Genomic DNA, 12283 nt, shown 5'->3' on the forward strand with positions numbered 1-12283 from the left:
CTGCATTCCAGCCTGGGTGACAGTGTGAGACTCTGACTCAAAACAAAACAAAACAAACAAACAAAAATCAACAACAACAAACAGGCATGGTGACGTTTGCCTGTAGTCCCAGCTACTCGGGAGGCTGCAGTGGGAGGATCCCTTGAACCTGGGAGGTTGAGGCTGCAGTAAGACATGTTCGTGCCACCGCACTCCAACCTGGGCGACAGAAGAAAACAAGAACCAAATGCCTACACAGAAATATCCACAGGACTGACGAGGTAGTCAAAGAGTGCACTTGTTTCTGAAGTTAAAAATTTGAGCTTGTTGAGATATTTCTATAAAAAAATCAAGATTTTAAATTGCTGCCTAATACCTGGATTTTAAAGAAAACTCTGTTCAGTTCATAATTAATTCTTTTTGTGTTATTAACATATAGAAAAATACTAGCTGATCAGTTTCCATTTCTATCTGCTCATTCCTTTAATTTTTCTCCTTTCCCACAAATAGAAGCTGTATTGCAATAAGCATATCTTGCCCCTGGCCTCCATTCCAAGAACATCTGGAAATAGTGTTAGTTAAATAGCAATGGGCTTACACAGAGCTATAATTTTTCTAGCTATAAGGAAGCCCCCACCATCCCCACTCCTATCACCAGAGAGGCGTGGGTGAGCTACCCCAAAGCTCTTTTGCTTGGAGAACAAGAGGAGAACAAGCAATGGAATCTTGCAGATAACCCTAACCAAACACCACCCAGGCAGAAGGGCCCTAACCTGTCGAGTGAGATTCCTCCAGATACATTTTATACTATCAAGGTTTAAATTCATCAGAAAAAAAACTAATGCAATTTATCAGAAAATGTTTAAGAGAGAGTAACAGAGCTGCTGGGATATACTCAAATATAACTTTCTAAGCCTAAATTGCATAATATCCTTTTTCCAGATCCTTTTAGTTTGTTTCTTATTCCAGAAAGAACCTTATATGGAACTGCACGCATTTGGCTCAGTACAAATTTGGCCCATGTTGAGCCTCTTAGACTTGGCCCACCACAAACTCATGCTGTCAACCACAGTTTGGTTCCCATCACTGCCCAGTTGTTCCTGATATACCGTATGCTGTGAATATCCCAATCTTTCTCCTCGGGCCCCCAAGTCTTCTTCCTCTCAACTCTCCCATTTTTAGTAGATGAGCTTGACAATTGGGTTGCTGAAAACATTTACGCTATGGGTCTGAACTCTCCTAGCTATTGGAGATGCGAGAGCATCTCTAATTAGATGAAGATTTTTCCTAAATACTAAGTTACTGCCTCCTACTCTGCTCTAGAATTCATTTCTTCCCACTTTCTCATTCCCACATTTATTTTCTTCTTTTAGACCTCTGCTGTTCTAGATAGTAACCTCTTGCCACGTGTGGCTATTTAAATGTAAATGAATTATGATTGGGTGCAGTGGCTGAAGCCTGTAATCCCAGCACTTTGGGGAGCCGAGGCAGGCGGATCACCTGAGGTCAGCAGTTCAAGACCAGCCTGGCCAACATGGTGAAACCCTGTCTCTAATAAAAATACAAAAAAAAAAAAAAAAAATTGCCTGGTGTGGAGGTGCCACCTGTAGTCCCAGCTACTCAGGAGGGGGAGGCAGGAGAATCGCTTGAACCTAGGAGGCAGAGGTTACAGTGAGCCAAGACCATGCCACCGCACTCCAACCTGGGCAACACAGCAAGGCTATGTCTCAAAAAAAAAAAAAAAAAAAAAAAAAAAAAAAAAGAAAAGAAAAATGTAAATGAATTATAATGAAATAAAACTAAAAATTTAGTTTATTGATTGTGCTAGCCACATTTCAAGTACTCAACAGCCACGTGGTGCTAGCGGCTGCTGAATGGGATGGTGCAAATGTATATAATTTCCATCGTCGTGGAAAGTTCTAGTGGACAGCACTGCTCACCAGAGACCTCTGATTTATTTCCTATCCCATGGGCTCTTCAATCTCATGCAGACAGCTGCATCACCATCAACAACAACAACATCAACAACTGCTCCACAAGTGACCCTCCTACCCTTCCAGCTACCAGTCTCTAGAATGCCGCCAAACTTTTAGAATGAATGCTGCTTTCCTTTCTTGCTCCTCTGCAATCTGTCTTCTGACCTTCTCGACAGAAATAAAGCCACCAAAGACTTTTGGGGCATCTTCTACCATTTTATTTTCATTCATCACCCTCCTAAAAATGTCTCCTCTCTATCCTGTTCCTCCCATCTCTTGTCCCTGGCACGCTACCATTGCTGAAGAAGTGTTGGTTAAATAAGACAATAAGCTTCCCTCCTTGATCATTCACTCCTCCAGGATCCTTCATCCTACATCTCCCTTCTGTTGCAAAAGCCCGGTCCTCTGCTCTTCTTTTGTCAGCCTTTCTCTCATGAGCTCATCTTCTCTCACTTGCCTTTAACTATCTGCTCTGTATAAAAATGGGTCTCAGTTTCACAACTCAAGCTGTCAATTTCTCACTTCCATGACTAGCATTACTGGAGAGCACCAAGAATAAATGTTTGTATTATTAATGACTGCCCCCAGTGATGCAAGGAAATCTGCCCTCCAACCCAGTTAATTCCTATGTTCCTCGCAAAACTGTCAGGGCCAACTCTGTAAGAAGTTATCAGTGCTCTTCTGTGAGGCTGCATTGTGAGATTTCTGGGCTTGTGAAGAGTTAGGGACTCAAGGGGGCAGAAACAAAGGCTGTAAGATGAAAGACATGGGATGGCTCTGGCCAAAGGAACTTTGTCCATATAACAGTTCTGCCACAGTTTTTTCTCAGGACTAGTTTCAAAGTCTCAGGATGCTACAGAAGTTCGTTTTTCTTTTCATTTCTTCTTTTCCTTTTGTTTTATTTCAGAGGGGGAAGTAGGTTAGTAACCTCCACATTGCCTCTTCATTGAGAACTACATAATGCTGTAGATTAAAATGGAAAACCAGTCACTTTCAGAAGGGCAATATCATGCAATAAGCCTGCAGCAAATTATACCTTGGTGTTACATGAAGGAAGTTGACAGGACAACACTTTCTTTCGCTTCTCAAAATGAATGTAGAAAGTACACTGTAACCTTTACCAGCATATGATGTCTATAACTAACATGAAGGAAAGTCAGAACTTTTTTTTCTCCCCTTGGCTTTTTTTTTCTTTCAACAGACACATTGCTTTGCTGATAAGAAAGCTAAGAAAGTGAGTAGGTAGAAATATACAGCTCATTCAACTAAATGAAAATTAATGTAATACAGACAACACAGTGCAGGCTGCTTGATTTTGTTACATTTAACTTAAAGACTACCAGGCCCTGACAAACATCCTTGAAATGTAAATTCAACATTCAAAACCCACAAGTCACACTAAGAGCACTGGGAAACAGGAGAAATATACACTGGACAGATGCAGGCAGTCCCAAGGCTCGGTGATCTTTTACAGCTAGAAGGTCAAGGCAGTTATTTCACAGTGATTTGTAGGAAAAGAAAAACAAATTGAAAAGAGGGCATTCATGTATATATGAGATAATTGACATGGCAAAAATAACCCCCAAAGTGAGCATTTACTAGGCAATTTAGGTTAAAATGGTATAAAAGGCAGATTGTTTGGGCCAGCACATCCGCCTTTCTTGCACTTAAAGATAATTTGTAGATGAAGAAACTGCTTTCTTTAAAAAAAGAAAGAAAGAAAAAGAAAATCCTCCTCCACAAAGCCTCCTTTCCCACAGCCTTCTCCCAAACAGATTATGTTGCTAGGTAAACATAAGCTACCAACAATTTCTGTACCAGTATATATAGCAAATTACACTTGAGAGGAAGCTTGCGAGCTTATGAAACAGATGGTAGATTTGTGTCGTGGCCCGAGAAACAATTGTGTTTTGGTAAAATGAGCCACTGCAAGTCTCCCTGACATTTTCCTAGCCTAATCGACATTGACTTTTCATGTCACGAAGTTGCATGAAAGAGCGGGATCATGTAGAAAAGCAGATAAGCATCAGAAGCAATGGCAAAGAGGATGCCCTTTTAGAGTTGGAATCATCAGTTTTAAACTTTGCGTTTAAATATACGATAACAGCAAAAAATAAACCAACACAGCTCCTAATGTATCACTCAGACCTGCCATCTGGGCTGAAGTCAAATTTAATAAGCCCAACGACATCAACTCTGCTTCTCCAACACTATAACTAATCTTAGAAAGGCTGGTTAAACAATCAAGGGCAGGAACGCGATGGTATAATCTTCTGTGAACTAGATGTAACCGGAAAATATATCCATGCTTATTTAGATTTTATAAAAAGAAATTTCAGAGACTTGAGGTCCTTACAGCTCACATTTCTCATCCAAACTAAACTGTTATTTGTTTAATAAGCAACTGGTTCACAACTGGACTTCAACTGTCCCACCACATCCTGGAACAAAGTGTTGAATCACACTCAGATCCACACTGACATCTGCAGGTAATTGAAACAGGACTTCTGTGAATTCGTTTCTCGACTCGGGAGTCTCAAACCATTCGCCACAGTAGTGTGCGAAACCATAAAACTTAAATACCCTGGATTACACAAAATATTTCTTTAAAAAATACTATCAATGTTTAAGTACTTTCACAGACTAAAATATTGCATATAGCGTATGAGTTCCATCACACAGAAAACCCCACAAACGCATAGCTGTCTCTGCCTGGCGTAATTATGGTGTTTTTATTTTCACTTTAAACGTTTTTTTTCTATTTTTCATATATTCTCCAATGAGCATATGGTACTTTTACAATATGTTATGGCAAGGTTGCTACCTAAATTTTAACCTCAAACTTTCTGTTGTCCCTATCAATTTATATTCACATTAATCAAAACTTCAACAAAATCCGGCAGAATATTGTTTTATTGTAATAACTGCTGCCATGCAGCACACTTATTTATATAGGCTATCAAAACTCCTAAACATTCACAAGATAGGGAGTAGATTCAAGCTGCTTTAGTCTAATACATGCGATTTTTCTATAGTGCCTTTCCACTGAGCAAAATTTTAAAGTAACATTTATTGGATCGATCTATAATTACAGTTCTAGAAAAAAATGGAATCTGCTACCAAGAGACTCCTTCTACAATGACTGTCTGGGGGAAGCCTGTTTTTCTGGGCTTGTAAAAATCAAGTAACTCACTCAACTTCTGAGGTAAAAGTCAACACAGAAGGAAGGCTTTATTCTATATGTTGAAAATTAGATGTAATCGAAAAATCCATCAAGGATTTCTAGTGGTAGGAGAAAAAGGGGCAATTTCTTAAGGGCTCATTAACAAATTTAATCAACAAGCACTCATAAACATGCTGTCTTCCAATTTACAAATGTGCTACATTTCAAACATTTATTGTTTTATTTTATGTATTTATTTATTTTGGTGCCTACAATGCATTTTCTTGAAGAGACAAAATTATGCTGGTTAGAGTGCCAATTTGATTCACAAAAGTAAAGCTAAAATACTGTAGGTTTGCAACGAAACGGTAGGAAGCAGTTTTAGCAATAAGATAAATGTTGGAATGACTTTAACAATAAATTATTTTTCAGTTTTCTTATTTTGGTGCATGAGAAAATAATTATAGAAAGATAAGAAAGCAGGCCATTTTAAAGCACTTCAGATGCTAACATCCAATTTATCATGTAAATTTGCAACTTTTCTTATTTTTGATCTAGGCACACATTTTATGAGCATGGGCCGTGCTGAAGGTTTTACTTTAGCTAGCATGTGGAAATTAGACGGAAATTAGGGAGAAAAAAATAGGAGAGAGAGTTTGCCATGGAAAGTGGGCAAGAACTGAAAGAGAAGCAGGGAGCGAGAACTATAGAAAACATAGATTTAGATTCAATTCCTTGCCTCCACGTTACTCATTCATTCATTCAACTATTAAGTGGTAGCTCTCATTGGTGAGTATAAGTACTCTGTAATTTGTTTGTTCGTTGATTTGACAAATGTTAATTGAGCATTTACTTTGTGCATGGAGCTGGGGATACCAGTGTGAACAAGATAGTCTGGTCACTATTCTTATACATTTGGTAACTAGTATGGAAGACAGACATTAAACAAACACTATAATTACAAGTCAGATAAGTGCCATAAAAGGTGAAGCCCAGGGAGATCAAGGAATGCCTAAACGGGAGAACTTAACCTAAGCTGGCATTGCTCCTCCTCTCCAAATAATCCAGATGGTCAAGTTGACTGTGTATTTTAAAGATATTTGCATCTCTTACTATGTGTGAAGTTGACTATCTTTTCATACACTTAAGGATCATTTGTATACTTTCTTCTGTGAACTATGTATTCATGTTTTTGCCCATTTTCCTCCTGAGACTTTTTAGCCTTTTTTCTTTAGATTTTAAAAGTTCTTTATATGTTTGGGATATTGGCCCTTTATTTAGTATATGCATTATAAGTATTTAGGTACCTCTCGGTTTCATTTTTTTTTTTTTTTTTTTTTTTTTTGAGATGTAGTCTTGCTCTGTCACCAGTCTGGAGTGCTCTCGGCTTACTGCAACCTCTGGCTCCTGGGATCAAGTGATTCTTTTGTCTCAGCCTCCCAAGTAGCTGGGACTACAGGCGTCCGCCACCACACCTGGCTAATTTTTTATATTTTTAGTAGAGATGGGGTTTCACCGTGTTAGCCAGGATGGTCTCCATCTCCTGACCTCGAGATCCATCTGCCTTGGCCTCCCAAAGTGTTAGGATTACAGGTGTGAGCCACCGTACCTAGCCTTCATCATCTTTCTTTTGACTTTGCCTATCTGATTTTTACCATGCAAAAAAAGGCTTTTACTTTAATTTTTATGTACTTGAAAATACTCATCATTTTATGGCATATGGATTTGGAGTCATATTTAAAAAGGCTTTCCCCACACCCAGATTATAAAGAAATTAATCCACGTTTTCTTCTAGTGCCTACATGGTTTTTTTAAAAAAAATATTTGGACCAGCTGGTACATATATGGTTTTTTTTTTTTAATTTTATATGATAAGCTCCATTTGGAGCTTATTCTAGGGTACAATGTGAAGTATGGGACCAAATTACCTTTTTATCCAAATGGCTATCCAGTTATGCCAATAGAATTTCTTTAAAAAGTCCATCTTTGCCCCAATAATTTGGATATACCACGTTTATTAAAGATTACATTTTCATATATACTTGGGTCTATTTCTGGACTTTCTGCTTTGTTTTGTCAGTCTATTTAGACACGAGACCAATAATGGTAACAGGTTATAACACATTGATTAATTTTAAAAAAGAATTTGAAGTGACATGAAAAAAGAAGGGATTCAGCTTCCTTTACAGAAGAATGGATAGCTAATAAATGTGGAAGGAACAACAGAATTTGGAAAACATGCCTTTGTAGCCACTATGTTAAAAACTGATTCAGATAGGGATCATAATGAATGCTAAAACTATCAGATGAAAATTGCTGCCGGGCGCGGTGGCTCACGCCTGTAATCCCAGCACTTTGGGAGGCCGAGGCGGGCGGATCACAAGGTCAGGAGATCGAGACCACGGTGAAACCCCGTCTCTACTAAAAATACAAAAAATTAGCCGGGCGCGGTTGTGGGCGCCTGTAGTCCCAGCTACTCGGGAGGCTGAGGCAGGAGAATGGCGTGAACCCGGGAGGCGGAGCTTGCAGTGAGCCGAGATCGGGCCACTGCACTCCAGCCTGGGCGACAGAGCGAGACTCCGTCTCAAAAAAAAAAAAAAAAAAAAGAAAATTGCTGGGGAACAGAACATTTACACGGTCATATTTTAAAGATATTAATTGAATATTAATTACAAAGGAGGAGAATGTGCCTTTACGATGGAGAAATCTGGATTACACTACTTTGGCCAAGTGATCAAACTTGGCAATAGGACAAATTGACATTGTATACCTCCTGACGAGATGCAATGGAAACCACCTATGTGGTATCCTTGCCAAAAATGTTTAACCTGAATATATTCATGAGGGAACAATGTGACAAATCCAAATTATAGGCCATGATACAAGATAACTGGCCTAAAGTCTTTGAAATGAATATTTCATGAAAAATGAAAAAAGTGGGAAACTTTTATATGAAAGACTACTAGAGATATGACAAGTACATGAATTTGTATGACCTTTGATCCTGAATTTGGGATCCTTGATTGAAATAAACAAACAAACAAACAAAAGTTCTAAATGACATTATTGGGGCAATCGGGAAATTTGAATATGGGCTATGAATAAAATAATATTATTCTGTCAAAACTTTCTTGGGTGTGTTAACAAAATTGTGATTATGTAGGTAAACATCCTTGTTTTTAGGCGATACAGGCTGAAGAAGTGTCTTGATATCTCCAAATTAATGTCAAATGGTTCATAAAATATGTATATATATATGTATGTGCTATGTAGCGTTATATATATGTATACACACAGAGAGAGAACAAATGTGGCAAAATGTTAACAAGTGTTTAATCTTCATGAAGGGTATATGGGTTTCTATTGTACTATTCTTTCAACTTTTCTGTAGGTTTGACTCTTTTAAAATAAAAAGTTGCAGGAAACAAAATCAATGTACAAAAATCATTAGCATTTCTATATGATGGCCAATAATGATCTAGCCATGAAAGAAAAGAAGGCAATCCCATTTACAATAGTTACAAAAATAAAATATGTAGGAATAATTTCAAACAAAGAGGTGAAAGATCTCTACAAGGAAAGCTACAAACACCGATAAAAGAAATTGAAGATGACATAGACAAATGGAAAAAAAAAAACCCATGCTCATGGGTTGGAAGAATTAATCTAGTTAAAATGACCACATTGCCCAAAGCTATCTATAGATTCGATGCAGTCCTTATCAAAATACCAACATAATTCTTCACAGAATTAGAAAAAACAATCCTAAAATTCATACAAAACAAAAAAAAAGAGCCCAAGTAGCCAAAACAATCCTGAGCAAAAAGAAAGCTGGAAGCATCACACATTACCTGACTTGAAAATATATTGCAAGGCTATCATAACCAAAACAGCATGGTGTTGGTAAAAAAAACAGACACATATACCAATGGAACAGCATAGGGAACTCAGAAGTAAAGCCACATACACAGTCAACTGATTTTTGACAAAGCCAGCAAGAACTTACCTGAGGAAAGGACACTTTCTTCAACAGTGCTGGGAAAAATGAATAACCATATGCAGAATGAAATTGGACCCCTATCTCTTACCATATACAAAAATCAACTCAAAATGGATTAAACATAAGACTTGAAACTATAAAAACACTACAAGAAAACCTATGGAAAACTCTCCTGGACATTGATCTAGACAAAAAATTTATGACTAAGACCTCAAACGCACAGGCAACAAAAACAAAAATAGGCAAATTAAACTAAAAATCTTCTGCACAGTGAAAGAAACAATCAATAGAGTGAAGAAACAACCTGTTGAATGTGAGAAAATATTGTGAACTATTCATCTAATGGGGACTTAATAACCAGAATATACCAAGAACTCAGATAATAGGAAAACAACAAATATTCCCACTAAAAAATGGGAAAAGGACATGAATAGACATTTCTTAAAAGAAAACATACAAACAGCCAACAGGTATATGAAAAAATACTCTACATCACTAATCATCAGATAAATGCAGATCAAAATCACAATGAGATATCATCTTACCCCAGTCAGAATGGCTACTACTAAAAAGACAAAAAATAAGAGATGTTGGTGAGGATGCAGAGAAAAGGAACTCTTTTTTTTTTTTTTTTTTTTTTTTTTTGAGACGGAGTCTTGCTCTGTCACCCAGGCTGGAGTGCGGTGGTGAGATCTGAGCTCGCTGCAACCTCCACCTCCTGGGTTCAGGTGATTCTCCTACCTCAGCCTCCTCAGTAGCTGGGACTACAGGTGTGTGCCACCACGCCTGGCTAATTTTTGTATTTTTAGTAGAGACAGGGTTTCACCATATTGGCCAGGCTGGTCTCGAACTCCTGACCTCATGATCCACCTGCCTAGGCCTCCCAAAGTGCTGGGATTACAGGCATAGCCACCACGCCCGGCCAGGAACTCTTATACATTGTTGGTGGGAATGTAAACTAGTATAGCCACTATGGAAAACAGTATGGAGATTTCTCAAAAAACTAAAAATAGAATTACCATTTGATCTAGCAGTCCCATGTATCTACCCAAAGGAAAAGAAATCAATATATCAAAGGGATACCTGCACTCCTATGTTTACTGCAACACTATTCACAATAGCAAAGATATGGAATCAACCTAAATGTCCATCAACAGATGAATGGATAAAGAAAATGTGGTACATATACACAATTGAATACTATATGGTTATACAAAAGAATGAAATCGTGTCATTTTCAGCAACATCGATGGAACTGGAAGTCGTATCTTAAGTGAAATAAGCCAGGCACAAAAAGACAAATATTGAATGTTCTCACTTATATGTGGGAGCTAAAAAACTTGATCATATGGAGATAGAGAGTGGACAGACACATAACAGAGACTGGGAAGGGTGAGTCGGGAGTAGGGAGGAGGATGAAAAAAAGTGGGTTAAAGGGTACAAATATACAGTAAGACAGAAGGAATAAATAAGGTGTTTGACAGCACATTAGGTTGACTATACTTAACAAAAATATATTGTACTTGGGTTATGGACACCCTAAATACTATACATGTTACATTATATACATGTAACAAAATTTCACATATACCCCATCAACTTGTACAAAAAAAAATTTTTAATTATGAACTTCCATTTCTTTTTTTTTCATTTCTATTTTTAGTTTAGTCTCCATACAGACTGTCAAAAAATGCCGATGCCAACTATATTTCAAGCCATCATGGCGGGGTATTGGGAAAAGTTTTCAATTAGCAATAATCACTCCTTAGACAAACCTCACTGGCTATGATGTTGCCACTGCACAAAACTGAACTTCTATTTCTTTAGAGTGGAAAAAAATTACAAAATTTTCAGTTTAATTTGGAATTCACTATCAAACATAATAAATACATATACCTTTTGACCTAGTAATTCCACCTCTAGGAATTTATCTGACATATGTTCAATGTTATTCATTGCAGCATTGTTAGATAATAGCAAAAGACTGGAAGCAATATGTTTCCTTCAATAGGGGGCTGGCAAAATGAAATAGAATAAAAAACAAAGAAGCTCTTTGTAGACTAATATGAAGTCATTTCCAAGATACAGTGTTAGGTTAAAAAAAAAAAAAAAAGGTAAGGTACATAACAATACCTATAGTATTGTATTTGATAGAATAAATGGCCCCAGCTCTTCCCCTCCCTAAGCCCATACACCCTGCAATGTGACTTTGCAGCTCCTCACATTCCTTGAATCCAGGCTAGCTAGCCTGTGGGTTGCTTTGGTCGACAGAATAAGACAGTAGTTATGTTGTGCCAGAACCAAGTCTAGGCCTCCAGAGGCCTTCTGTGCTTCTGTTCTTGTGGAGTCCTGACACTACGATGAGAACAAGCCCAGACTAGACTGCTTATGGGTAAGAGACCTCATGAAGTAGAGCTGAACAAGACCAGCTGAAGCCATTCTAGACCAACCAATCCCCAACTGACCCATCAACTAACCAGCCACAATGATCTGAGCCTGGCCCTGAATAGTAAATACTCCCAGCTTACCCATAGGCTCATGAGAAAAAAACGAATAATTGTTTTAAGCCGCTTAGGTTTTTGAGGGGAAAAGGAGAGGGAGGTCATGTAGTAATCGCTCATACAAATATGCTACCATTTGTGTAAAATTTCAGAAAAAAAAAGACTATATAGATGGATTTGTTTACATATGCAAACTTTCTCCATAAGGATGCACAAGAAACTGAAAACACAATTGCTCTAGGGGAAAGGAGCTATGGCAGCTAGGGGATGAAAGTGGGAGGCAGACGTTTTGTACCTTTTGAATTCTGAAGCACATTAATGTACTGCCAATGGATGAATGAGTAAAACCTGTTCCTTTTTACTCAAATCTTTTCAGAACCCCTAAATTATCCCTGGGATCAGGGGAAAGGGAACTCTCAAATCCTATTGATGAGATTATAAATTGGTACAATTTTGATGGGGTGGTGGTAGGGCTTTAAGCAATGCCTATAACAATATGTAAATATATATGCAATGTACACACTATCTCTGTTAGAACCTGCCAGAAGCTGGTAACACTGGTTGCTTCTGAGAAAGGATCTGATGGAACTGGAGGTCAAGGGTTAAGAGGAAAACTGACTTTTCCCTATATGTCCTTTTTATTTGCTATTTCATTTTTTTACAT

The 12283-nt window shown here is 37.8% G+C and overlaps 1 protein-coding gene and 1 non-coding gene across 2 annotated transcripts in view; both read right to left on the bottom strand.

Moving 5' to 3' along the window:
• PLAC1 (placenta enriched 1) overlaps nt 1–12283 on the bottom strand; it is a 198337-nt gene that overhangs the window by 183469 nt on the left and 2585 nt on the right. The window lies entirely within an intron of this gene.
• Nucleotides 10787–10927, bottom strand: LOC114675295 (U4 spliceosomal RNA). Its single transcript, XR_003726363.1, has one exon. It is a non-coding gene; the product is annotated as a U4 spliceosomal RNA (small nuclear RNA).

The sequence above is a fragment of the Macaca mulatta genome, chromosome X, assembly GCF_049350105.2.
Source record: "Macaca mulatta isolate MMU2019108-1 chromosome X, T2T-MMU8v2.0, whole genome shotgun sequence".
NCBI classification, from domain to species: Eukaryota; Metazoa; Chordata; class Mammalia; order Primates; family Cercopithecidae; genus Macaca; species Macaca mulatta.